Genomic DNA, 25,763 nt, shown 5'->3' on the forward strand with positions numbered 1-25,763 from the left:
TGTGAACCACTCATCCATTCTCAAGCCATGAGACCTGGGCAAGTTGCACGACTTCTATGAGCCTGTTTCTCATCGGTGCCACGGACACAAGAACCAGGGTAGACAGAACCCCAACCCCAGAGACCACCAGGGATGCAGCACTGAAACAGCTGGGCCCCCAAAACCCCAATCGTTGGGACTTGCTGGAAAGTGAAGACACACGAAGGCAGTCAGTCTACAAGTCGGAAGTCAGGAGAGCAGCTTATCGAGATCTTTTCCTACAAAGGTAGCTCCCTCCTCTTCCAAGCATCGTCATCCCAGTTCTTAAGATAAATGTTTCACCTTGAAACATAATACATTCTGGACAAAACTCCACGGATGCAGGAACTGGGAGTGATGGAAGTGACTTGCCTAAAGTCATGTGACCAACAAAGGGTGGAGCCAGAATCTTGATTCCAGCTGTAAAGAGAGGCTGAGTTCTCCCCAGTACTGGACACACTAACTCACCCATATTGCTGAATCTATTCCTCTCCATGCCTTCACCCCAGGAAAGAATGAAGAACAGACATTCAATTACTTGCCACCAGGATCACCAATGGGTGGCTGCGTTTTAAAGGGTAAGACTGTTTGATATCTTGAGGGGAGACATGGCATACACAGGGTGTGGGTGACCTTTTGCAGAGATGAAATCATGATGTATGACATGTAATTGCTACAGGAGGGGTCACCATGAACTAAGCACACTGTGCCTCACGTGATCTAAGAAGGAATCTTCCCGCTACCCATTGGGACATGGATTGTTTTAATACCCATTTCACAGATGAGAAAATCAGCTCCCAGGAAGGCTCTGTGATTTGCCACATCACTCAGGAGTAAGTGGCCTCCATCTTTGTTCCTGTGTCCCGTGTGCTGAAATACCCTGGTCCACCTGCAAGGTCTGGCTCTCACCACCCTTTTGGTAAAGCCAGTACTGCTCCCTCTCTTCTCATCACCCATGAACTTGAAACACCATCTCTCCTGCACCCACCACAAAAGGTTCAATGCACTGCTTATGTGTCTGTTACCTCCACCCCCAGTCTGGCCTCTTCACAGGAGAACTATGACTTGTCCGTCTATGTCTCTCCAGTTCCTGGCCCAGTATCCGGCACGTAGGAAGCACTAAAAAAAAATATCTGTTGGTTGAATGAAATAATCAACCAACCAACCAACCCTTCTCGACACCCTGGCTTTTGTTCTGAGTACCTTTTCCCAACCAGCTTCCCTTCTCTGTGTCCCGATGTTCCTCCCCACGGCGGCTTCTCCACCAATCTGTTTGCATGGAGAGAGGCCAAGTGCATTGCTTTCGACTGCAGCTTGGTAACACCAATTGTCACCTCTCCACTTTTATTAATTGCGGGGTTAATCAAGCACTCCAAACTGTGCCAAACCAAGCTAACAGGAGAGCATTTCTGGAGAGCCAGAAAAGCAGGTTCAAGCGGAAGCAAAAGACAGAACCTCACAGCCTTTTTGGACCCTGAACAACTGCCAGGTTCCTCAGAATACCTGGGCCTACGTCAGAGCAGATGGAAGAGTAGTCTTGACCGAAATCTGAGCCGCGCGTGGCGTCTGCACAGCAGATGGGTGTGCGAGGGAACTTTGTTGTACTTTCTCCTTGGAGCCCCTCCAGGTCCTGTGATCACTGTACGAGGCCAGCTTTCAGATAAGGAAACTGAGGCTCGGGTGAGAAACAGCCTACAGCCTTGCCCAGGGTCACGGAGCTAGACACAGAGCTAAGATGCAGATCTGCTTCTTCTCACTGCCCACGTCACGCCTGGTCCCCGCTACCCAGGACCTGAAGATCACACCCCAGCCTCTTCCTGGTGGCCTGGCTCACCCTCCCACACCTGCCAGCCACAGCCTGGCCTCTCCAGCAAGAGGAAGCTGCCCCAGGCGATGGAAGTTTCCTTTCCTCCACAAAAGCTTTAGCAAACCTTCGAGACAGAGCCGGTGAAGATATTTTCCTCTGAGCCCTGGGCTAGATCTTGCTTTCAAATTCTGGAAAATTTCTGGAAAAACTTTTGTTCCCTCTGCCTGTTCTACTTACAACATACGCAGTAAGCACAGAAGCAAAGGGACAGGAGAAAAGAGAAAGGTTTTATTTTATATGTTGATATATTTTGTCAGGCTCCTGATTGCAAAGAATAAGTGTTTTCCTTCCCAACTGTCCCCTTCTACTTTATAAGCAGGTTTGTTTGTTGTTTGTTTGTTTATGGGTTCAAGAAAGATGCCACGGCCAGCTCGCAATGACATTCCCGGACAGGCTCCCATATGGAGAGCCTGTAGCATTCCAGATGCCTCGCCGCGCAAGTACCAGGCTTCCAAAGGCACCGTGACGAGCCCCCTGGGGCTGGGAAAGGAGTTCCGTGCACAAGACAAGGCTTACTGTCCTGCTGACTGAGCAGAACTGCTCGCAGCCTGCCTGGGGCCCAGGAGCCCGCCCCCCCCACCCCCGCCGCCTGGGTCCCCATGCTGAGCCACCACGCAAGGTCACCGGCAGCTCCTGGAATGAGCAGGTGGGAAATGCTGATCCGAGCCCTGACAGGAATTGAGACATGAAAGGCAAAACAATTAGGACTATAAGCAAGCGGGTAATAAACTGAGTGCCTCCAAAGGGACGGGGGACAGGATGCTGGTTACAAAGCACAGGTCTTAGCTTATGAAAACACGTTTGAGTAGCACAGCAAGGAAACATGGCAAAGTTCTTTGTGTTTGTTTGCTTTTAGTGTATCATCAAGATATAACCCCCCAATTTTCAAAGTGCTGTCGAATCAGCATACAGACTGCAGCCCCGCAGATTCCAATTTGGGAAAGACGCATCTAATTTGCTGAGGTTAAGCGTGAGGGTCAGGGGAATGAGCTTACAGGGAGCATCTCAGGAAGTAGCAAACCTGAAGCTTTGGCCCCTTCCCTTCCCGTGTGTGACCGTGTCAACGCTGACATCCAGGCTCCTTCTCCAGGCACCAGGCTGGTGCAGCACAAGCCTCGCCCTCGGGACACTGGCACCAGCAGCAGCAGCAGCAGCAGCAACACCTCCCACAACACATGTGGGTGTGGCTGCTCACACCCTCCCCGCACCAGCAGGACTGCCTGTCCTGCTTCATGAGGGAAGACAGTGACCTAGTGCAAATGAAACGCCTGTGGCTAAAGCCCATCTAACGTCCATCCATATCCTGCCAACTGGCTACCACCTCCACCCCCAGCAGTCATAAAGGGGGCTGGGGACGGAAGCACAGCCCACCAGGGGACCTCCAGCAGGGGGCGCTGCTAAAGCTTAGGAAAAACACCAGAGATGACATTCACCCAGGCAAGCAAGTGATGCCAGAACAACAAGGCTGACCTTTGTCACAGAAAATAACTAAAGATGGTAACTAATGTGTCTTGCAAGTAAAAGTTCCGTACATCCCACAGAGCAATAAAATGCACTTAATTACCTGGCTAAGCCTGTCCAGTGAGCTCCCAGGATCCCATCTTGCAACAACAGGGGCGCGTAACTGAGCAGAAATGTTAATTTTTTTCCCCTTGTTCTTCTACTTTCTTTGTTAATATTACCTTGAACTCCAAGGGCCCAAAATTATGGAGATTTCAGCAGGCTGATGGAGCACTCTTTTAATTTATCGCTCCATAATCCAATTTTCCTCACATTGGACCACAAATCACCCCGGCCTCTTCACAAATCCACAGGGGCCATGAGGCATGACATGAAGGCTGGATGAGTTATGTTGCAAATGGGAAAACTCGTTACTTTGGGCCCCCCTTTCTGAATCATTAACACAAGAAGGTTGGGTCAGAGCATCTCTAAAGATCTCCTTGGCAGCCAGCACGGGAGAGGCCGGTGCCGCGGGAGGTGGCTGTTACCTTAATGTTTCAGTCTTAGCAGCTTAAGACCCTTTCCTGTGAGATGATGGAAGGGGCCATGCATAAGCCTCCAGGGCCGGGCTGAGGAAGAAAAGTGACCCTCGGAGCCAGGCGGGTACTTGGCTACCACCTGGCAGTGGCCTTGTGACCCTGATAAATGAGTGGGCTCATGCCCCTCCTCCAATGGCCCCCAGCCCGCTCACCAGACCCTGAACAAGGGGACCTCCATTTCTCTCTGACCTCATCCCCGTTCTATTTTCCTCCATACCCCCTCCCTTCTAGCCACTGACCCTTCTTGAGTCTCTCAATTAGCAACTGAGAAATGACCTCAGCCTCGCTCTTTCCCCAGATATCCCCATGACTCATGTTTTCAAGTGTTTGTGCAAACCACCTCTTCTGAGAAACCCTCCCTGACCAAGCTAAACCTGCAAACTCTACCTCCCCACTCATCCCCAACACTCCTTCCTCCCTCCCACCTGTGCTTTCTTGCACCCCATGTTACTTGTAATTCCACAAGAGACTCCGTGTGTGTTAGTTTCTTTGTTTCTTTGTCTGTCTCCCTCAACTAGAACACAAGGTCCTTGAGGACAGAGACTTATCACTGGGTTTATTAACAGACCCTCTGCCCTCAGAGCAGAGCCTCACATATGTAGTCATGCTCAATAAATATTTGCATGATGATAAAAAAAAAAATGAAGATCTGAATGCAGGTTCAACATAGGGTGGTCTCTGCTCACCACACCAAACACCAGCTCATCCTTGGCTACAGCGTAGGCTCCGTGAGGGCAGAGCGGAGCCACACAGTGGGGGCCTCACAGCCCTGCTTCCCTCCATTTGCTGGTCCTTCTGAGCCAACCCTCCAGGCTGCTGGGAACACCTTAGGACCGTGGTCGGCAAACTGTGGCTCGCGAGCCACATGCGGCTCTCTGGCCCCTTGAGTGTGGCTCTTCCACAAAATACCACGGCCTGGGCGAGTCTATTTTGAAGAAGTGGAGTTAGAAGAAGTTTAAGTTTTAAAAATTTGGCTCTCAAAAGAAATTTCAATCGTTGTACTGTTGATATTTGGCTCTGTTGACCAATGCGTTTGCCGACCACTGCCTTAGGATAAAGCACTTGTCTATTTGCAAAGATCATCCCGGGTCACCGTACGTGGGACCGCCTTCCTCGGATGGCATTGACGAGAGTGGTCCCCCCACACAGCCTCGGTTCAGGGTGAGTCAGCCCGGGGGAAGCTGCCAACTTATCACGCCCCGCATTTCTCTGGCAGCGCCAACCACGGTGCCAGCCCAAGCGAAGGGCCCGACGTGGGAAAGCACCTGCTACATCCGAGCAACTGTTGAGTTTGGCTGGAGTGTCACGATTCAGCACGGAATAAATCCGTGGGAGACCAGGCCGGGCCATATGGGGGAGGCCCTGAAAGGCTAGATGCCACTACCCCGCAGAGCCGCCAGATTCTGGAGGTCACCACTCACAAGGCTGGTCGAGGGTTGGCAACCCAGCCTTAATCCGCCCGCCCAGGGACGGAGGCCTCCCGCCTCCCGCCAACCACCGTCTCAGTGAAGCACACACGGTGACTCGAAAAGCAGCCGCTCGTCTCCAGGGGACAAGGACAGGGGCACCTCTAGGTTTCCCGACTGCTCAGGCCCACCCCCTGCTCTGCTCCGAAGCCTGAGCTCCCTGTGGCTTCTCCAGTGCTTGCCAAGCATGAAGGCAGTCTCCCCCCACCCCCACCCCCAAACATGAGCCCATGGAGGTACCTACAGCTCGTGCCTTCATGAGGCTTCCCACCACCGAAAAGAATCCGGTTAATAGAAGGGCAGTGAGAACCTGGGGACGAAGAATATTCACTGGAACGGGTGTGAGAGCAGAGCGAGGCCGTGTTCCCATGATACCCCCTTTGATGCTAATGCCCTAAGTCCGTGATCGGCAAACTGCGGCTCGCGAGCCACGTGCACCTCTTTGGCCCCTTGAGTGTGGCTCTTCCACAAATAGGCCTGGGCGAGTCTATTTTGAAGAAGTGGCGTTAGAAGAAATTTAAGTTTAAAAAATTTGGCTCTCAAAAAGAAATTTCAATCATTGTACTGTTGATATTTGGCTCTGCTGACTAATGAGTTTGCAGACCACTGCCCTAAGTCCTTTACCCAGGTGGAAACCGAGGCTCGGACGGTGAGAAGTAATTCACTCCAGCTGGAAAGGGACAGAGTTTGTGCTCAAACCCAGTTCTGTTTGGCACCAGGGTAGTATTCCACAGGCCACGGTGCCTTCCACAGACCCGAGCAGAATCATCACCCCCCCCTTTTTTATATATTTTTATTCATTTCAGAGAGGAAGGGGAGAGATAGAAACATGAGTGATGAGAGAGAATCATTAATCATTGATCAGCTGCCTCCTGCACGCCCTCCACCAGGGATTGAGCCTGACCGGGAATCAAACCTCGACCTCCTGGTTCATAGGTCGACGCTCAACTACTGAGCCACGCCAGTCGGGCCAGAATCTATCTCTTTGTAAGTTGCTGGAAATACAATTAAGTTGCTACTGAGCCACTGGATTGCAAGCTGGTATCCTCGGCGACCCCTCTGAGACTTGCGCCCAGGAGCCCAGCGGGAGGCAGACACCCTTCCTTTAGATGGCCAAGTGACCATGACCCGGAGGTAACAAGAAGGAAGTCCTAAGCCCCAAGTTCAAATCAATGCCTTCTAAGCCTTGGTCTGTTACTCATTTGCAAAATGGGATGGTTCGCTTCACACTGACAACACAGGGCTACAGGAAGGGCCTGTGATATTGACAGAGCAATAAAGGACCTGTTAATGTACTCTGTGACCTGTGAAGGGCTCTTAAGACAAAGTATGATAAAATCTAGTGAGCAATGCCCATTAGGAGACTGAGCTTCAGATGTAAGCAGCTCAGCTTCCCCCAGGGGTGGGTGTGGTTGCACCTGAGCTACAACCTCCTGTGCACCCTCAGCTCCAGCCCCAGTCTCTCCAAATCTTAAGAAGACAGGAATGCTGCCTTCACAAGGATCTTTCAGGAGACACCAAACCCAGAAACGGTGGCCCTAAATTACAAGGTCCTCCCATCAGCATCTCAGGTAAGCAAATGGCCAAGGCGAGTTGTAGGCTGGGATCCTGGCCCAGGGCAGCCCTGGCCCCAGGTGCTCAGCGAGGACACCTGGAACCAATACATGCCTACTTCCTGCTTCCCTTCCCCTCAGAGCAGGGCTGTCCTGTCCCCCTTCGTCAATTCCTCTTACACAACTTGAACTTGAGTAACCAGGGCCACAGGTATAGAACAGAAGTTGGCAAGAACCCGAGTTTTAGCTTAGTATTTATTCCAATGTTATTTAGACAATAAAATAAAAAAAACATTTAAATAACAAATAGCCCTAGCCGGTTTGGCTCAGTGGATAAAGTGTCGGGCCCTCGGACTGAAGGGTCCCGGCTTTGATTCCTGTCAAGGGCATGTTGCCTTGGTTGTGAGGCAGCCAATTCTTTCACATCGATGTTTCTCTGTCTCTCCCTCTCCCTTCCACTCTCTCTAAAAATCAATGGAAAAATATCCTCGGGTGAAGACAAAAATATAATAAAAATAAAAAATGCTTTCTAAAAAAAATAATAATAATTAATAAATAACAAATATTTACTGCGTGGTAAGCGCCAGGCACTGTGCTAATCACTGCAGAGTAAGGGGGTGAGAAGCTTCAGGTCCAGCGATTAACCAAAGAAAGAAATTAACCAAAACATCCCACAGAAGCTGTCCAAGTCAGCTGGGAAAAGTACCTTAAAAATCCTTAAAAACACAGGTCAATTTTCACCTGGGCAAGGTGTTGAGCGAAGGCTGAGGAAGTGGTAAATACGTTGAGTGAAGCCAGAGTTACCCAGGAGGAGCGACGGGGGAGGAAAAACGGATTCCTGGCAAAGAGGCCATGAGCATCACCTGAGGACACGTGGCCCGGACTCCTGGCTCAACAACAACCTTGAGAGCAAAACAAACCTACACGGTTCCTTTTTTAAAAAATTCAACATCAGTACAAGTTGAGATAAACGTCACAGGACAGTCGACGTGGAACCTAAACCCCCACTGTCCCGGGGAGGGAGACTCGCTCTGCTTGGTCAGCCAGGCTGCTCTGAGGGTGGTGCCCCCAGCCCGGGCCTTCTTCACACAGGAGGCCACCTGCCCCTCCTTCGTGAGCTTTCCTCAATTGCAGAGGTGCCATTGGGTGCCAAAGCCGTGACTCCCTGGTGCTAATGCAGGGCCAGACCTGGTTAGGAGGGGTCATGCTGATGACCCAGAAGACAGTCATGTTAATTTGAGATGACCTCAAAATGTCGTTAAAAAAATTTTTTAATGAGCCCGACCGGCGAGGCTCAGTGGTTGAGCATTGACCTATGAACCAGGAAGTCATGGTTTGATTCCCCGTCAGCGCACATGAATGGGATGCAGGCTCAATCCCCAGTGTGGGGTGTGCAAGAGGCAGCCGATCAATGATTCTCTCTCATCATTGATGTTTCTCTCTCTCTCCCATTCTCCCTCCCTCTCCCTTCCTCTCTAAAATCAATAAAAGTATATTTTTTTATAATTTGATGAAAAGTATTTAATTTAAACAAAAAGTCTCAGAGAACACCTGCAAGCCCACCAAGGAACAGTTTCAGAAACAGACTCCTAGAGGCGGCGTGTCCTTCTCTTCTTCCCTTCGTCAAAATCTTCCAGAATCTACAAAAAATCCCTCCCTGCTCCATTCTCAACTGCCTCTCCGTCTTCCTTGCAATCCAGAGCACCTGGTGTGTGTCTAGTGGGGAAGCGGAATAATGTTGCTTGCAATACAGAGTACCCGGTCACAGATGGGGTGAAGGGGCTGACACTTGCCGAGCCCCTCCTACCTACGAAGCTCCATCAAATACAACCTCACACATTATGCACAACAGTCTCATAAAGCATTTTGCGCACGGGAGGGAAGAGAAAACTGGTGGTGTTTTCGGTAGCTGACTTAAGCGTCAGTCGCACACTGAGTCAGGCGACTGATTTAAATGGAGGTCTGCCTGACCCTGTCCTTGAGCTTCGTCCAGCACCCCGCCTCATCCACCCATAAAGGAAACCCCGACGCTGGAGTAGAACTTGACATGGTGAACCGCAGGGGCCCTCTGCCTCTGAAATTCCTACACGGCTCCCTTCTGAAGCGCCTCGGTTCCCTTTTAATTAAACGCGCTTTCCCCTCAAGCCTCCTCATTCAATAGAAATGAAAAAGACTCTTATTCAATTGTACCATCTTCCCATTCTAATTGTCAAGTTTGCCAGGGTAGCTGTCTGACAATTGCGTGGCGAAGGCCCAGGAATCTCGCTCCCTCCTGGGCCGGGCTGACTTTTGCGTGCAAGCAGCACGCCTCTGGACCACGCATGACATCTTGTTCAACAAGAGAAAAGAAAGCGCATCTCTGGAGCCCATCCACTCCACAAGCTGGAGATTTCTGGAGCTTGAATTACCCATATGTATTTGGAAACTCTGCAAGATGGCTTCCTTCAACCTTTTTTTCTTGGCCCCCTCTGAAGTTCTAGGGCAGTGGTCGGCAAACTCATTAGTCAACAGAGCCAAATATCAACAGTACAACGATTGAAATTTCTTTTGAGAGCCAAATTTTTTAAACTTAAACTTCTTCTAACACCACTGCTTCAAAATAGACTCGCCCAGGCTGTGGTATTTTGTGCAAGAGCCACACTCAAGGGGCCAAAGAGGTGCACGTGGCTCGTGAGCCGCAGTTTGCCGACCACGGTTCTAGGGGAAGTCAGATTCTTCTCAAATAGGGTCTCTGTTCGATCCACTCACGTCAACACCAATGACAAAGAGCATTCCAGGTGGGGAGGTGGACTCTGGGCCGTGGTGTTTGCTGGGGTCCCCCAGGGGCCGGGCCACAGGAAGGAGACCTCAGAAAGGCACCTGCGTAAAAACGCCAGCGGGACAGACGGGCTCAAGCTGCTGGCTGAGTCAGTTGTTCTCGAACGGGGTCTCCCGTGAAGACCTGACTCCAGTGACGGGAAGACGGGAGGAGAGAAGTGAGCAGGCATCTATTCATTCATCCCGTATTCACTGGGCGCTCCGTGTGGGAAAGGCACTAAGCTCTGGGCCAGAAACACAGTGTGTCCAGGAGAAGAGACACGACCCACTCCTGGTGAAGCAAGCAGTCTCAGGGGATGAACTGCAGGCAAACACAGGTCACCATTAGTAGCTAGGACTATTTCCTAAGGTGGTGATGAGGTCCCCTGAGGTCATGCCTATGACATGCTGGGCAGCCACACCCCTGGCACTAGTAGGTAGGCCCTTCGTGTACTGGGGTAATTCTTTGTGATAAGCATTGTCCACACTGGCTGTTTAGCAAAGGGCGATGTTGCTCACTGACACCAACACAGCTTTAAGTCTTGAGAGCCTTCTTCTGGTCCCGTGGAAGCAAAGTCATCAGCAATGTAATGGGAAATGGGCATCTATACAATAGGCTTTGATGAGAAATCAATTTTGAAACATCACATATTTTAAACTCAGAAACAATGCTCCTCTATCCTGAACTTTGACAGCAGAGTCTCAAAACACCTGTTCCCAAGGCCACCCCCTCCAGGAGGTTTGCTCTGATGATGCCCCCAGCAGACCCTCCCTCCTTCAGCTCCCCGTCTGGTCCCTTCTCAGGGCACCCAGCATTCTCTCTGCGTTGTGTGAACTAATGATCTTGACCTGGCCCTCCCACCAGCATCACCAATCTCCAAGACTTCTGTCAAACAGGATCCACATCTGATACCAGCGTCCCACTGTACCCGCCATCTGTTGCACAACAGTGCTGCATAACAAGCCATCAAACACGGGGCCTGGGGGCAGGGTTATTCATTTTCACTCAGGTATCCTCAGGTAGGCTGGGCCGATGGAGCGTGGGCCTGGCCCCTCTCTAAAGGCCTCTGGGTTGGCAGGGTGGCTCTGCTCCAAGCGTCTCTCATCCTATTCCCCCTCGCACAACAGTCTAACAGGCTAAAGGTCACGCTGTTCTCACAGCAAAGGCCAAGAGGCAGGGAGAAGCAGCAGCAACACGTGCCGCTCCTAGACTCAGAACTAGCACGCCACCCCCTCTGACTCATCCGTCACATCAAAGTCAGTCATGCGGTGGAGCTCAAACTCACAAGTTGCAGAAACACACTTTGATTTTTGTGTAGGAAGTCAGAGAGGTGTGGAGAATTGGGGCCGTTAATGCAAAAAGCCTTTCACACCCAACATCCAGGTGCCTCATACGTATAAAATAATCCTCAGGCACTGAATGAATGAATGAATGAATGAATGATGAGTAAATTCCAGAGCTTGGTCAGAACACATGACCACTGACCAGCAGCCCTTGCAAATCCCAAATCTGACACCACAGTAACATTAAACATCAGTTTGCTTCAGGTCCCTAAACTTGTATGTACACACTGTTATTTTTCCGAGGGTCTCTGACTGTGAAATAAATCAGTACACCCATCCATTCCTGGCGCCCATGTGCACACGCACACCACCACCTCTCACTGAAAGAAGGCAAATGAGACACTATTTTGTACACATGGGGTGAGGGCGGGGGTGGGAGGGGGAGAAGGTGAAGAGGTAACTTTGAATCCATCCTGGTGGTTAATTTTCATTTAACTACCTAGCTGAGACCAGAGGTTCAGCAGAAGCACATTGAAGTCCGTGAACTTATGAAATGATGCATTATTGAAGCCACAGCAGGGGAAAGGGCTTGGTTTGGAAGACATAAAAGACTAAAAAGCCTGCAGAAGTGTCTTTTCCATTACAAGGCAACTGCTCCAAAATATATATATATTTTAATTGCCAAAGAAGACAAGCTCCAAGAGGGCAGATAAAAGAAAATTAACTCATAGCTCTCCATCCCTCCCACTCAGGAAAACCTGCAGCTCCTCACAGAGCTCATCAAAGACAAAAGTCTTCGATTTGTCCATTTTCCCCTCCGGACCCCACTGACACCAGCTACAGGCCGCCATCCATTCGCTCCACAAGGATCGATCGAGAGCCTCCCGCGTACAAGGCAGAAACCCCTGCCGTCATCAGCATACCTTTCAGTAAATCACACAACATATGAGCAAACGGTGATGCTGCAGGGAGATACAGAGCAGGGGGTAAAGGAGGCGGTAGGTGGAGTTAAGTCACAAATTTAGATAGGGCGAAAATCGCCAGGGTTTTCACATCCCTACGTGAACCCACCTTAGGTCTCTACGCTTCAACCTTCAAAAGCTTTTAAAACATATCGCCGTAAGGAATTTATTCAAAGCACCTACAACAGGAAAATTATCATGTCATTCACTCTAGTCCTTTGGGTGTGGATCCCAACCCTCCATCCCTCGGCTGTGTGTTGAGGAGGAAGCGGGTCGGCACCCTGCAGATGCAGAGGTCTACCGAATCCGGAGGAAAGCATGGACACACCAGACTGGGCTGCCGGTGGCCAGTGCCAGGGGCCTGGACCCTACCTGTCTGAGGCTGGAAGCAAACAGGGTCTGAGGCTACAAGCGTGTGCCTCTCAGTGGGGTGGGGGTTATGGTGCTGCTAGGGACCACGCCCCCATCCTTAGCCTTGTCTTCTCTACTTCCTGCCCTACTTCCTGCCCAACCTCCTGCCCTAGGGACATCTTTCATCCAGTGTTCCAACTCTTGGCTGCGTATGCTAATCTCCTGGGGGTTCTGCGATCCCATTCCTCCACTGATGGACATGGGGGCTGCTTTCACCTTGGCTGCTGTGAATACTGCTGCATAGTGTGAGCATGGGTGGACAAATACCATTCCAGGCCCTGCTTTTACTCCCAGAAGCGGAACTGCTGGATGGCATGGCACCGCAAACACTGTGAGGCCCGCGGGTACCCATCCTGGGGCAGAGTGGCTCGGGAGCCTGTTGAGACTTTTGAGGGGCGGAGGGGGAGTCAAGGGTGCTGAGTACCCGGACACAGTGACATTGGCAGCACGCCCCGCCCTCAAGGATGTAGTCATCCTGGCTAGAATACACAGATGACAGTGTTTGCAGCCCCTCGTTCCAGGTCCGGGGGTACCGACCGCTCCCCATCCCCACCCTGAGTTTGCCCCCGACTTCCCTGCTCCTTCTGCACTTTCCAGGAGCCTTTTCCTGGTGGGCGGTGGGAGTTTCCCGTAAATAGACATTCACCTGTTCTCTCTTGGTGATCAGACGAGCCCTAGAGAAAGTGACAGTGTCCCCAGCACTGCCTCGGGGGCCACCCGGCTGTGGATGCCACAGAGCGCAGCACCATCCCCTCCGACCACATTGATGGCAGAACCAGTCCTCAGAGACGGGAAACCTGGCGTCAGGAGAGACTCGGAGCCTCTCTCCCAGCCATGGCCCCCCGCCTTACTTAGCAGGTCCGCCTTACTTAGCAGGTCAAGGACCATTTTGCAGGAGGGAGCTCCCTGCCCCCAAAAACCCACCAAGAAGCTGAACTGAAGAACTCAGGTTGACTCACTCGCAACTGTTGAATGAGACACACCCTTCTTCTCAGCGCAGCTGGTCTCCAGCATCAGCACACACACGCCGCAGCCTGTAAATCAAGCCCATTCTTTAGGAACCCTCCCACACCCACACCCTCGGCGTTAATTTTTGCTTACCCGGAAAGCTGCAAGCGGTACGCGCTCATCGGTGGTTTGTGAAAACAAAGTCCCGGGGATCTATTATTACAGATAGAATATTCCCCAACAGAAAAGGAGGTTCCTTCCTGCTATCCCAAAGTAGCAGGAGCTGAGAGAGGGGGGCTGGCCCTGTCTGGACAGCCACCCACCCACCCGGTGAGCCTGGCTCCGTGGCAGGAGTCAGGACGGGTGGTGCAATGGGAACTCTCAAGGGCGGCAAAGAAGCCCTTATCTCGATCCATGCCATCTACCAGCGAAGGTGACATCGGAGGGGGAATGCCAATGAAGCTGCGGGTCCCCAGACAGCCAAAGATGCGGCGCTTTATTACGGAGTCTAAGTGACTGCAAACGGGCCATTATCAAATCTCTTCAGTGACAAAGCGCCGTGTTGAAAGGAACAAATAAAAATAAGTACATTAAGCACAATAAATCACAGGGCCCTGTCTCGGAGACCCATTATCCCCGGGGGATTACGGGACTGCCTGCCTCCCTGCCTTTCAGCGATTGGAGCCTGGTCTCCCCACCATTGTTTTAATATTGCAGCCATTACTCTCGGTGCCTCGAAGAGCCTGCTGTTTCTCTGTAGTTCTGGGTGGCAAGGGCATAATTTGTTTTATGATTTGCTTGGGAGGGTAGCTGTTTTATATTCATCTTTAAGAGATACATTCAGTAATCGTAGCCAAGAGGCCCTGCTTCAAAACAGGACCTGGCCCTATCATTGCTGGCAGCATCCATGTGGCCACGGCCGTAGCAACCCAGAAGGTACCCACCCATTTACCAGGAGAGCCAGACTGCTTCTTGGGGCGGGGCGTGGAAGTGGGGGGGACCCCGATACCCAGTGACAGCTTTAGTCCTGGTTAAAGAACCACTGAATCATGTGGAAGGCAGACTGGGCTGGAGGGAGACGGCAAGAGGCTGGAAGGCAGGGGCCTGGGTTTCGCCATGACGTTGGTATGACCTTGGTCAGGTCCTCTGACCTCCAGGGCGGAAGTATCTCCACCTGCCTCTTTGGAGGCCTCACGATTCTGCTCTTCTATGAGGTGCAGAGGGACAGTGAAGAACCCTACACCTTATTTCCTCCTCTTTCTCAACAAGATCCTTACAAAATGCATCGTAAGGCAACACCAGCCCACGAGGCAACTGTCCAAGACATCTCCCACCAGCGGGCGTCTTCTCCTGTCCATGCGGAAACCTTCCCTCCAGCCCCTCATTCCCTGAGAGGTTGTTCTCCAGGGCAGCTCATTGCAAATATCGTGAACAAGTCCGCTCCCAATTTCATCCGCCAGGAAGTGGAGGAAAGATGGGTACGGAAGGACAGAATGTGCTGGGCCACATGGCCACAGCGTCCCCATGGGAAGCGAACAAGCCGCGACTCCCCTTGGCTGGGATGCACGTCTCAGATGCAGACTCCGGCCTGCAGTGCGGGGACATCAGCCTTCCTTTCCGCAGCCCGTCCAATTACATCTAAACTTCGCGGCGAAAAGAGCGCTCCCGGCGATGCAACGCTTCCGGTGCGGCACTGCGTGAGGTAGCCACAGAGCAAAACTGAGCCCAGAACTTCATCACCCACCCGAGAGGCACTGACATAAAACCGCCCAAAGCCGCCCAACTCTCAAAATACTCTATTAAAAGACTCGAATTCCAAAAAGGCAAAAAAAAAAAAAAAAAAAGTGGCAATATCTCCCGTGTTAAAAATGAAGCTGGGTTTTACAGATCATCAAAGCCCGCGCGTGGTGCAGCCCCCGGGCGGGAGCGGCATAAAGAGGATTCCTTCTCGCCACGCGGTTCCGCTGGCTGTGCAAAACTTGGTGTAACACCCCAATAAATACCCAGCGCAGTTAGAACAGGGTTGCTTTCGGGGAGACAGCAAGAGGCGAGAAGTCAGGGAGACAGCTGGGGTTTTACCACGGTCTCTTGATACTTGCATGTCTCTGCCAGCTCACCTCGGGGTAAGACGCTTACCTTCTCTTACTAGTTTCCTGTGGCTGCTGTAACCAAACACCACAAAGCCGGTGGCTGAAACAATTGTTGTTGCAATAATAATATCATTGTTGTTGCTGCAATAACAATATTATTGTTGTTGTTGCAATAACAATATTATTGTTGTTGTTGCAGGAGGTAGTTGCAAAGAGGGTAGCATTGCCTGCAAACAGGATAGAGAGCGAGCTGGGAGACAACCCAATCAGGTTGCAGTAAGCCAGGCCATCCTGCTGGGAGCTCCGGTGCCCAGCTCGGTACCCGTACCCGACAAGCAACAGCTGGGTGATTGTTAAACAGGTAAAAGAAGGAATGTCACGGAGCAGTGACGTAGAAGGCACGCAGCGCCAGGAAACAGATCCAGCCGATTGGGATAAGATCTACGTAACAAAGTGAGACTTCTGCAGAGCTTGGAGCATCTCCAAAGAAAACACGCAGCTACGCACACATTCTGACAGCAACATGTACTAGGCTTTGTGCAAAAGGAAGCTGGAGACCCCAAATCCTTTAAACCAGGGTTGATTCCGTTTGTTTTGTAGCTTTCTTTCCACTGCAAGTTGTTGGGAGAAGGCATTCTGAAAACATCCTTAACCTCTGCCCCAGGGAACCTCTTTTGAATATCAAAATACAGCTCGTGAAAACAAACCAATAAAACGAGCACACAGTCCCACGCTCTCTCTGAAAGATTCAAGAGCTGGGAAAGATCTCTCAGGATTTGCATCCACGCAGTACCCGCAGGGCAGAGTGAGTGGCCAGCAAGTGAGGGTGGGGCAGGTGACCGGCCGTGTCCGACACCCTCGGGGCGGCACTCCCTGTGCACGTCTGCAGTCAACGTGCTCCATGTTTCCAGCGAACTTGGGGCTCAGGTCAAACACACACACTTCCCAAAAGGGCTTCTAATTGAAAAGTCACACAGGACATGTCATGCGTCAGGTCCACATGCTCATTCCAAACCATGTACTGCGAATAAGAGACACCTGTCACCCCGGGGCATTCTGACATCACCCGGGAGTATGTTGCTGAAGTGCTTTCTCAGTGTGAGTGGGTCTGACCCCTAGGTTGAGGGTGGGAACAGGTGATGGACCTTGGAGGTGGAAAAGTACAGCTCAGGGAGTGAGTGATGGGTTGAATTGTGTCCCCCAAGAAAGACATGTAGGAGTCCTATCCCCCCAGGACCTCAGAATGTGACCATCTATGGCAGTGGTTCTCAACCTTTCTAATGTCGCGACCCACAGGTTGAGAACCGCTTAGCAGGGTCGCCTAAGACCATCGGAAAACACAGATATTTACATTACGATTCATAACAGTAGCAAAATTACAGTTATGAAGTAGCAACGAAAATAATTTTATGGTTGGGGGTCACCACAACGTGAGGAACTATATTAAAGGGTCGCGGCATTAGGAAGGTTGAGAACCACTGATCTATGGAAATAGGGTCTTTTCAGAGGATTCAAGGTAAAGTGAGGTCAGTCAGCTGGGTCCTAATCCAATATGATAGTACACTTATAAAAAGGGGAAATTTGGGCATGGAGACTCGTATACAGAGGAGACAATGGGAGGGTACACAGTGAGAAGGTGGCCATGTGGCTGGAGTGAGGCCCAGGTGGCCAAGGATGGCCAAGGATGGCCAGTCAACACCAGAAGCTAGAAGGGGCAAGGAAGGATGCTTCCCAAACACCATCAGAGCACGCGTCCCTGCTGACACCTCCAGACACCTGAGGAGGACTTCTAGCCTTAGAACTGGGAAACCGTACACTTCGGTTTAAGCCACCGGCTCTGTGGTGTTTGGTTATAGCGGCCACAGGAAACTAATAAGAGAAGGTAAGCATCTTACCCAAGGTGGGCTGGCAGAAACATGCAAACAGCAATTCACCCTGCTCCATCAAAACTGCTACCTTCCTCGCCCTAACTGGTTTGGCTCAGTGGATAGAGCATCAGCCTGTGGACTGAAGGGTCCCAGGTTCGATTCTGGTCAAGGGAATGTATCTTGGTTGTGGGCACATCCCCAGAAGGGGGTGTGCAGGAGGCAACTAATCGATGTTTCTAACTCTCTATCCCTCTCCCTTCCTCTCTGTAAAAAAAATCAATAAAATATATTTAAAAAAACAAACAAACAAACAAAAACTGCTACCTCCTGGGCCCTGTTCGCTCAGACACTGTGGCCTGCTTCCAGTAAGGACAAGCTCTTAGTCGCATACACAATCCACACTGGCATATGAAGAGGGGGTGGATGGATTTTTAAAACTTCATCCTCGTCCCAGGTAACATGTGTGTAGCCACAGGTCCTGCAGCAAAAAACTCTCCAAAACATTAGGTAATTAACATTTCTGAATTGCAGGTAAGCACAATTTGGGAGGGGAAGGGGCTCATTTTTGACATGAAAAGACTACAATTTGACCAACTCCTCCCCAACTCCTTTCAGCTGTGATGTGACTCCATTACAAGCATCGGCAGACCAGACAATGAGCACATAGCCAGTTTAAAACAATGACAAACCAGGAGAAGAATGACAACCGCTTAGCAGAGCAGAATAACAGGCGGGCTTGTCATCTGCTTAAAGAAGATGAGGGCTGGGTGTGAACGGAGAGGGACTTCTGACATCACAGCGGCCTTTTGAGGGACTTGGGTCAAACTGACGCACAAAACCCAACACTTGCAAACCTGACTCCCAAGACACAAAACAGAATGGCAAGCCCTGGGACAAGGAGAGAGCCCAGATCTCTAAGACAAGCTGCTGGTCTGACCAACAGCCCCCTACCTCACTCCTAGGAAGTCATAACACCCATTTCACAACCTAAGTCAGGGTATTTCAGGGAAGTTGTTACTGCCACAATGGGAGCAACACTGAGCTTAGGGAGGCAAAAGGTCCAGATTTCCACCATCAATTCCCAAGCATTTTTGGTAAACTCACAACCTGTTTATATCTCTACACTTTGTCTCCTCTCTGCTCCTATTAAAGGGAAAAGAGTACCCAGATAGCAAACTTACCATCCCTGAAGTGGTCATAGGTGAACGAATCCATTAGTAATTTGTATTGCAAATGAGGTTTGTACATTAGTATCACTTTTCAAACTACAACCCATTCACAGCATTAAAGCAACATAGTGTTACTATGGGCTGAGTTGTGTCTCCCCCAAATTCAGAGTTTGAAGCCATAACGCCCAATACCCCAGAGTGTGACTGTATTTGGAGATGGGGTTTATAAAGAGGTGATCAAGGTAAAATGAGGTTATTACGGTGCACTCCAATCCAATCTGTGTCCTTATAAGAAGAATAGTGCTTAGTCAAAGTGTAATGTAGGAGCTTTAGGAGACATTGATGGCCCTGAATTCTATGAAAAAAAAAAAAAAAGTTCTATATATTTAGGTGCACAAGGGTCTGGGCAGAAAACCACTTAGGAATTACTCACTCCAGACTTCAGGATCTCAGGGGGGAGTACAGTACAATGATCCTCAAGCTGTCTTTGAATTCTGAAATTTGAAGAACTTGTACAATTGTTTTTTTACCTTGCCTATTTTTAGGCTGACATCTAACATTTTCATCATAAACTAAATCATTTCTACAGATGTAATTTTCAGCATATCGTAAACATTAACATTTTAAAATAAAATTTCACATCACATTTTTAAATGGGATCTAGCAATCTGATACCCATCATTAATTTTTAAAATTCAAGAGCAAGTTTTTTTTGTTGTTTTTTTAACTCTGGAAATGTTAGATCGTTCCTTACCAGGAGAAAGGAGCCCAATGCCCAGATTCTAGCACCAAGTTTAACCAGGAAAAAGAGGGTGTGGACAGGGGCAGCCTAGGGTGCCCTCTTCAGAAGGTTCCCACACACCAATTTCAAACAGTTCCTTTGGACTGTTGTTCCTTGAGGTTTTTATACCCAGAGCAATGTACCAGGGAGAAAGATCAGTGTCAGGGAAGACATGTGACTTTATAAGATGGGGAAGGGGTGACTGTGAAAAGGGAGGTGGAAGGAGGAACTGTGGACCTGGTGGGGTTGGTCTCAGGCCAATCAATTTCAGGGACAGGTCCCTGTGTGAGGTTGGAAATCTGGAAATCAATTCCCTTAAAACTTTCTGTACCGGCATACTCCATGGAAAGTCTTCACGTCTCCCCAGGGGTTTGCATATTCCAGTGTCCAGTGACCTCGGGTGAGTAGATTACAGGATAGAGACTAAGAAGACACAGAACTGGGTTCCACTGTCTGGCTTTGTCACTTGGGCAAATATCCATGTCTCTGAACTGGTTTCCTTGCCTATAAAATGAAACTGCTCCGCTCAGAGGGCTGCAGGGAGGCCTGGAAGCATCGTCCACATAGCGCACGTCTCAGAATCCCACAGAGACATCCAGTCCCTGGGAGCCGTCACTGTTACCACCATTACTACTGTGACCTGTTATTTTAAATACTGTTAATCACAACTTGCCAAGAAAGAGTCCTTTCCTATGTCATTCACTGGCTCTCATCTCCCTTACCTATCAGAGCCCAAATTTCCAATGAGAAAAAGGAGCAAAGGAGACAGAAAGCTCATGGAAAATGGCCTCAGGGGATGAGTGAGCAAGCATTTGCCTTTACTTCAGAGCTTCTGCAAACTTTCTGCAATCTCTAGACCAGTGGTCGGCAAACTGCGGCTCGCAAGCCACATGCGGCTCACGAGCCGCGGTTTGCCACTCTGTTGACTAATGAGTTTGCCGACCACTGCTCTAGACAGTGCTGAAAAGTGAAAGACGGTGGCCCCCTCTTGTCCCCAGGAGTCATCTGTGGTCTTACTTTAGCAAGCACAACCACCATCCTCAGGGGTGAAGAGCAGGTCATGGGGAAGAGGGGGAAAAAAATGGAGAAACTCTAAATAATAACAACAATTACAATAGCTAACACATTTGAGTGTATTCCGAGTGCCAGCATGTTCTAAGCATTACACACACATTAACAGATTTAATGAGCTCAAAAATGAGAGTTATGGACAAACCCAAGCAGAAGGAAAAGGAAAATGTCAAAAACTAAGACCCAGAGAGTGTATCCGTCCGTGTGTATGAAGTCGGACAGCCGCTGGAAAAGCAGCAGGGCTTCCTGAACCACGTAACCAATGTCCATGCCAAGTGCAAGTTCATAAACTTTTGCCAGTGCCTGAATCACACCAACTCTGCCCAGGGTTCATCTGTCACTCCTCCGTGATTCATTAAGCAAACCAAGTCATGCAGCATCAATGCCTGGCATGCAAGGGCAGTGTAATAAAAATCCAAATGGACCTCACAAACACTAGAGATAGGACGAAATATTCCAACATAAACACATGGCTATCCAGAGCCGAGTCTCTGGGCACTGCTGCTGAGCTTCTGCACAAATTTATCCAGTTCTCCCTAGCCACTCCTCATCCTGTCTGATAATTTCGCAATCAATTAGAACTGCCATTCTACACCAGGTTCCCTAAAGAATGGGGAGTGGTATTAAGCCTAGTGAACAGAAACCATGGCCAAAGTTTCCATCAGCATCTAGGGATCCGCAGTGTAGCCAGGATGAATCAAACACTTGAGGATAAGGCCTGAAAGAGAGGTATGCTTTGGATTGTCTGATGATGACTTCCAAGGACTGATTTTCTTCATTGGGCTTTTAAAAGTCTAAGAAGAGAAAAAAGAAGAGGCCGAAGATCTGAGAAAATGAGAAAAGCAGAGAGGAGAAGAGGGTGAAGACTGTAAAAAGAAGAGAGGGAGATGTGAGAGTGGTGACAACAGAGTAGTTGAGATTGCACAGACCAAGAGAAGGGGTAGTGACAGGGGTACAAAGGGTCTTCAAGTTTCTCCTCCCCCTTCAATATTCAGCCTTAACGATTTGTATAAAAGACATATTTCTTGGTCTGGAAAGAAGGCAAGAGCTCCTCCTCCATTTCTACCACCTCCACCTCCACCTTCAGATCACCTCCATCTCCACCACCACCTCCACCTCCAGACCACCTCCATCTCCACCTCCACCTTCACCTCCAGACCATCTCCATCTCCACCACCACCTCCACCTCCAGATAACCTCCATCTCCACCACCACCTCCACTTCCAGATCACTTCCATCTCCACCACCACCTTCACCTCCAGACCACCTCCATCTCCACCTCCACCTCCACCTCCAGACCACCTCCATCTCCACCTCCACCTTCACCTCCAGACCATCTCCATCTCCACCACCACCTCCACCTCCAGATCACCTCCATCTCCACCACCACCTCCACCTCCAGATCACCTCCATCTCCACCACCACCTCCACCTCCAGATCACCTCCATCTCCACCTCCACCTTCACCTCCAGACCATCTCCATCTCCACCACCACCTCCACCTCCAGATCACCTCCATCTCCACCTCCACCTCTAGATCACCTCCATCTCCACCTCCACCTCCATACCATTGCCATCTCCACCATCATCACCACCTCCACCTCCACCACATTCCTTGAAGGCATCACTGTGCCCCCGGGAAGGCCCACCTCCATTCTGGTCATTGGCAAAGGGGCATACATTCTTTAGGTTCCGGAATACCTTCAGAAGCTTATTCACGTCCCACCATGTACCCCTGCAGCACAGTGTGGTACTTAGGTTCCACAGGAAAGGGTTACATTATGCCTGGACAACAAATTCAATGAAATCTAAAATCACCTCCACCATCAGCACCACCACCACCACCACCACCATCACCACCATCTCCATCTCCATCACCATCTCCACCACCACCACCACCACCACCATACGTTGGGTAGACAGCATGTTCCAAGCACATGGTGAAACACTGAAGATTCCCCAGAGTCACCAGATGCGGTCTTCACTGAAAGGCTCCCACACTCTGGCACGACAGCCGCCTGGGAGAACCGGGAGTCCGGTGCAGAGCGGGCAGCAGCAGAGCCAGGATGAGGAACCGATGCGATCCGGCACCCAGCATCAGGAAAAGCTTGGAGGAAGGGCCACCTGAGCTGGGTTTTGAAGGAAAAACAGAAGTGTCCCAGGCAGTTAAAGAGGAAAAGAGCTTATCAGGCAGGAGAGACCAGGTGCACAGCTTGGCAGGCTTGGGGGAAAATAACCAGGAAGGAAGAAAAATAATGAGTTAGCGATTGGTGACGCATGAAACAGGGGACGGGGGGCGGGTGAGAGAAGATGAGGCTGCAGGCAAAGGCAGGCCCCAGCTCATCACACGCTTCGAGAGCCCTGATAAGAAGGCTGGGTATTTTCCAGTGGCCAATAGTAAGCCGGTGAGGGTAAACACACAGAACATTCTAGAAAAGCCCTCATGCTTTAAAGATTAAAAAACATAAAGACTATCTGCAAGGGATTGGGCCATCCAATTTGAAAAATTCTGTTATCCAGAATGGCTTACTCTCCAATTCTAAAAAGTGTGCTCTGTAATCTCTCGGCAAGGCCGTCTGAGGGCAGAGAAACACTCCCGCCACGGATGCCCGCACAGGCTGCGCTTTTAAGGTGACTGGGAGCCCAGATGTCGGAGCCCCAGCTGGTTTGCTCTGAGCACCCCCACAGCTGCTTTGGGAACCACTCGGGAGGAAAAAAAGAATGTTCTCTACTCCGTCCCTCATTGGGTGTCATCCAAGGCTAGGCAAACAGTTGTTCTATAATCCTGGTTCTGTAATCCTGGGAGCACTCCCAATAAGAGAGGCTCCAGAGAGTCTATTTCCACCCAAGCACCATCCCCGGGCCCAGCCAAGCCAAGGGAGAGAGTGCTATTTTCAGACTGGCTGCTAGTGTCACTGAGATTTTATTCTAAGGAGGTCGATTTTCAGTGGGCCTTCCATACCAGTGACTGATGGGAGGAAAATTCGGGAGCCTCCCTCAGCTTCCACCCCGCTGGACAGCTCTAGCCCAGGGGCCTTCAAAACTTCACGTATGGACTCACACAAAAGCCTGTTCAGTGACCTCCCAGCTTCCAGCTCTCCTCACTCCAATGTGCTCCCGATACCGTTACGAGGTCCATCTTCCTAAAACAGAGCTTTCCATAGCTAACACACCATCCTCCTGATCATGTCACCCTGCCTTCAAAGACCACACAGCCCCAACCTAGTGAGTCAACTGCATTTCCAATTCCTTGCTAGCAGAAACCCAAGCCGGCTTATTCTACAACCCAAAAATACACACTCGTGCACTGTCGATCAAACCTGGCCGCGCTACCTCTCTGAAATTCTCCCATTCAAATTTTAATTATCCCGTGTCCAAAGCCTCAACGCGAAGCCTACCTCCCTTGAGTTTAAACAGCTAAAATAAGCTCCCACCCCTGATTTCCCATCAAATTTCGGCTCCGACAGTCCACAACCATTAATTGCACTGCCTCATAGTTTCTATTGTTGCTCTGAGCTGTTCATTTGAGTCTTCTATTGTTGCTTAACTTATCACACAATTTTCTACAATCTCTGCAACTATGTGGGCAAGGACAGAAGGTTTTCAATGCAATTTAATAAATGTTTATTAAAGGATTCCTCCGTGTTAGAAGCGAACGTGGCAGGATGCTCCCATAGATACGAGGATGGGCGTCACCCAGTCATGGTTCTTAAGGAGCTGACACGTGAGTGAGGGAGTAAGGATGCAGACATTGCCAATGCCATGCACAAGGTGACAGGCACAGCCCTTGGGGTACTTGGGGTAATTCCTCCTCTCACCCTGTTCTTCTAACACGTAGTCACCAAGGTGCAGGTCTACGCTCTCCTCTGACCCCCTCAAACGTGATGCTACTCGCCACCAGGTGCCCACTGCTCTCCATTAGCGTTTCATTCGCTCACCCAGACAGTGCTGCCAGATGGGTGACAGGTACTCTCCTCACCTGTGTGTTCCTGATGTCAAGCAGGGACCTGCACAGAGCAGTTTAGTGAACAGTGGCTCCATCAAAGAGACAGAGTGTACAGAGCCCATGGCAGGAAGGAGAGGTTTCGACCCAGCAGGACAGGTGAGAGGATGGGGAGTCTGATCCAGCAAAGAGATAGCAGTAACAAGCCCCACTGGGAAAACAGCCAATAGGCTAGAGACAGAGAAGACCTTCAGAGGGGTCCCAGGACATACATACAGTGAAGTAGAGACGTGAGGAAGCAGGGGCGAGGTCAGCGGCCAGACAGCAGGCTACGTAGCGAGTCCCAGCTCCATGCTTCACGGCTGTGTGACCTGGGCAAGCCTCAGCTGCCACCTCTGCGGAGTGGGAGTGTGAGACCAGCCACCTCCAAGGGCTGCTGTGAAGATGAAATGCACATAATGCTCAGATGGCACCAAGGACGCAGTTGAGAACTGTGCCTTTGGGGTGGAACAGACGGAAGCAGGGTGTGTGGGAGGCAAGGGAAGGGGGCAGAGGATGGACCCCTGAAAGTGATGGGGTGTGAGAAGGTACAGCCAGGCTGCCCAAGGTGCACAGGAAGCCTGGGTTCTGGCCCTCCTCCCACCTGGGTCATTCTCTTGACCTCCCCAGCCTTAGTCTCCACAGCTCTGAACCGAAGCTATTGGTCTAATGGGGCTCCACGCTCCCTCCCAGCCCTGGTGGTGTCTCAGCTCTGCGTTACCCAGAGAAGGCATCAGTGAGCATTTACAATACTGAAAAGCCCAGATGGGAAGGATTCACACCAACAGCGAAAGGGGAGAAGATACCCAGATGGCAGAGGGCAGCTCTTTCTACTGGGATCAGGGCACCCGCGTCCTTCCCTCCCTCGACTCAAGTGCACTTCATCCTCCTGACACAGGAGCCACGCCTCTCACCTACCATCTGCATCCACATCGTCTCGTAACTGTCATCACCAGCTCTGAAATACTATCATTAACCATCCATCCTAAGCTTTGTTGCATTTCAAATGCTTTTCAAGTCACTTTCTTCTTCTTTTTTTTTTTCATTTCTTTTTTATTGCATTTGAGAGAGAGAAGAGAGGGATAGAGAGATAGAAACATCAATGATGAGAGAGAATCAACGATTGGCTACCTCCTGCACGCTCCCTTCTGGGGATCAAGCCCACAACCCGGCAATGTGCCCTGACCTGAAATCGAACCAAAATCTCTTGGTTCCTGGGTCGACACTCAGCCACTGAGCCACACGGGCCAGGCTCAAGTCACTTTCAAAACAACCTGGCATGTGCATTTGAACATGATTTAGACCATGACTCCTCCTCTCAAGCCAGAGCGGTCCAAATCCCTACAAATGGAGAGGAAGGAAGCACATAGGACATTCTGGTATTGTACTTCCCGCGCCTTTTTACAAAGCCTTCCGTGTCCGAAACACAACAATGGTCCCTAAGAGAACTCATTTGCTG

General features: G+C 50.4%; 1 protein-coding gene across 3 annotated transcripts in view; it reads right to left on the reverse strand.

The window, feature by feature from the left end:
- The window catches only part of LARGE1 (LARGE xylosyl- and glucuronyltransferase 1), a 448,143-nt gene that overhangs the window by 412,044 nt on the left and 10,336 nt on the right, over window positions 1-25,763 (reverse strand). The window contains exon 1 of one of the 3 annotated variants that reach the window (XM_080661446.1): window positions 13,498-13,516. The exons of the other annotated variants lie outside the window; for them this stretch is intronic. The gene's annotated coding sequence lies outside the window, so the exon portion shown is untranslated. Of the gene's footprint in view, window positions 1-13,497; window positions 13,517-25,763 lie in introns of those variants that run through there. 3 annotated transcript variants of the gene reach the window in all.

The sequence above is a fragment of the Plecotus auritus genome (genome assembly GCF_963455305.1).
Source record: "Plecotus auritus genome assembly, chromosome: 3".
Classification (NCBI taxonomy): domain Eukaryota; kingdom Metazoa; phylum Chordata; class Mammalia; order Chiroptera; family Vespertilionidae; genus Plecotus; species Plecotus auritus.